This window comes from Cucumis melo, chromosome 3 (genome assembly GCF_025177605.1).
Source record: "Cucumis melo cultivar AY chromosome 3, USDA_Cmelo_AY_1.0, whole genome shotgun sequence".
In the NCBI taxonomy this organism is placed as follows: Eukaryota; Viridiplantae; Streptophyta; class Magnoliopsida; order Cucurbitales; family Cucurbitaceae; genus Cucumis; species Cucumis melo.
The window spans coordinates 11,812,732-11,815,966 of NC_066859.1; positions in this window are offsets into that span (position 1 = coordinate 11,812,732).

Sequence of the window (3,235 nt, forward strand, 5' to 3'; positions counted from 1 at the left end):
GTTAAAGAAAATTAGTGTTCTGAGTTTATTCCTATTTAATATTTCTCAACTATTTTGCAATAATAAATATATAAAAAATACAACTTACACCCGTTTAGTAACCATTTTAGTTTTTAGTTTTATAAATTGAGTCTACAAATATCTTTACCACCTCTTAAATTTTTTACTTCCTTTTCTTTCTTTATTCATTTCCTTCCTCTTAGTTATTTTATGTCTTTTTTTACTTAAAACACAATACAATCATTAACAACTAACTCCATTTTTGATACTATGTTGTTTTCTCTATGCAAACAACAGACTTTACCCCAAATGATCGTTTTGAATAAAAGACCGAAGGAAAGTCTTGAGTTTACACTTTGGGAGTGAAATCAAACAAAGAGGAGCGAGCTGAAAGGGTCGAGTATCGAGCACCATTGCTTGTAAGATTTTTTTTTCTTGTATGAAGATTCATTTGAGCTTCACCATTTGGTAAAACCCATTCAAAAGTCCCCAAATCTAAAAGTTGAAAGAATTTAACTAAATCCTTTTTCTTTAGTTTTTATAAATGAAGGGGTTGAATAAAAATTTTTGGAACCAATCACAAATTGTCACGTCATTTACAAAAATAATTGCATTTGGAATTAACTAAAAATTGGCATGTGTCCCAAATTAAAATTAAAGACATAATAATTGGCCAATTTTGATGATGCCACATGTCTTTATTATACAATTGATCAAATTACTTATTTTTGTTCAATTAAATACTATTTACTTGGGCAAAAATTCAATTGAGCCAAAATAAAATAAGCTTAATTTAATCCATAGGTTAAATATGACCCAAACCCATATGGTTGAGTCCATGGGTTTGGTCCATGGATCAACTAGGTCCAAGTCCATAAAGGCCCATCAGAGAACTTTATAAATAGAGGAGTTCTCTTCGTTTGTAAGGGTGAGAATTTTTTACTCCAGAATGCCTAGAGAGAATTCTCCAAAGAGCTAGAAGACTTCCCAACTCTTGAAGTCGACCGTCCTCGAAGAAAGAAGCTCTTTTGAAGATACAAACTTTCTTCCAAGACTCCAATCTCAAGAACATCACATGCTCCGCTTCATCAAATCAAGTGTAAGCATCCAGTTGAGAGAGAATCAAAGGATCAAATTCAAGAGATCGAACCATATCGCATCAAATCAACATAAATAAAACATCAACACAAGTTCAACTCTACGAACCAAATTTCTCCGAAAATCTTGCGTGAACAAATTGGCACATTCGATGGGACCTCTCTACCTCTCATCTCTCTCTTGAAACTTAAAATATCAAACCAACTAATGGAACTAAGGAAGGTTGCATCCAAAGCTACTGTCGCAAATGACACTAGACTTGTCACCCAGAGTCACTCAAAGATGAGCATGCAAGTACAAGAACAAAGCTCTGTCCTCACAAAGAAAAGTTGGGAACAACTGATGGAATCTTCTGAAGGTGGGATCATCATCAGAGAGAATCCTTTGTCCGACAACTTTACTCCTGCTTCTGATATATTAGAGAAAGAACCACACCTTGAAGTAGTGTCTATCATGATGGCAGATGTGACACCTGAGGCAGCCATGGAGAGGAAAATAAATTTCCTAATGAAAGTTGTCAAGGAGCAATATCATGAAATCGCCGCCTTGAAAGATCAAATGAAAGCTTGTGAAACTGCTGAGTCGAGCAAAACTCCTGTTGTCAAAACTGATGATAAAGGAAAATCCGTGTTGCAAGAAAACCAGACGCAAAAATCCATCTCTATCGCCTCTCTGTCACTCTAACAACTGCAAGATATGATCACAAGCTCTATAAAAGCTTAGTATGGAGGACCACCAAAAACTTCTTTCATGTACTCCAAGCCATACACCAAGAAAATTAATGACCTACGAATGTCTCTTAGGTACCAATCTCCAAAGTTTCAACAATTCGACGGAAAGGGCAATCCAAACCAGCAAATTGCTCACTTTGTTGAGACATGCGAGAACGCAGAATCAAGAGGAGACCAACTAGTTAGGTAATTTATTTGAAGCTTGAAAAGAAATGCTTTCGAGTGGTATACTGATTTAGAGCCTAAAGTCATTGACAGCTGAGAACAGCTGAAAACAGAATTTCTCAATCGCTTCTATAACACTAGACGTGTCGTCAGCAAGATGGAGTTAACAAATATCGAACAATGAATGGAAGAGTCAGTCATTGACTACATAAATCGATGGAGAACTCTAAGCTTGGATTGCAAAGGTAAGCTCATAGAACTGTCGACTGTGGAAATGTGCACTCAAGGCATGCACTGAGAGCTTCTTTACATTTTACAAGGAATAAAACCTCGAACATTTGAAGAGTTGGCGACTCATACCCATGATATGGAACTAAGTATTACCAACAAGGGAGCAAAATATTTCTTGGTTCAAAAAATGAGGAGTGACAAGAATGAAATTAATGACACTAGGAAGATCGCAAATAGTGTCATAAATGAGTCTATGGTTGTTCATGCGACTCCTTTGAAATCTTTGTCTAAAAGGTCAGAAACAAAAATTGAAAGAAAGCATGATGACAACGAAAAGCGACACCCAACTCTTATAGAAAGGCAGAAAAAGGTTTATCCATTTCTTGATTTTGATGCTGCAGACATGTTAGAGCAGTTGCTAGAGAACCAACTTATTCAATTGCCAAAACGCAAACGCCTAGAACAAGCAAGAAAAGCAGATGATCCTAACTACTGCAAAAGTATCATCGGGTTATTAGTCACCCTGTGGAAAAGTGTTTCGTGTTGAAGGAGTCGATTCAAAAGTTGGCTCGTGAAAAGAAGATCGAGCTGGATATTGATGAAGTGGCTTAAACGAATCATGTTGCAGTCAAGATGACTTCAAATGTTCTACCATCAACGCTGCTTTACGATCAAAGGGAAAGTTTGATTCAATTTGGAATTTTCGAACCTATACTTGTTCGATTCCAATAGAAGATCATGACAATAGACTCCCAAAACAAAGAAGAGTCTATTAAAGATGATGGCGAAGGATGGATAGTCGTGGCTCGTAAAAAAGGGAGACAAACAAATTCCATTCAAACGAAGTCACACTCTCATCAAAAGCATGCAAAAGGAAGCATGTGCCATAAAAAGAAAACAAAAAGAAATAAGATGTAGAAGCCTAAAACTATCAAAAGAAAAGACAAGGATTTCCTCCGACCTCGACGATCGATACATTTGATAGAATTTCTCCTAAGAAGCTTCCTTGA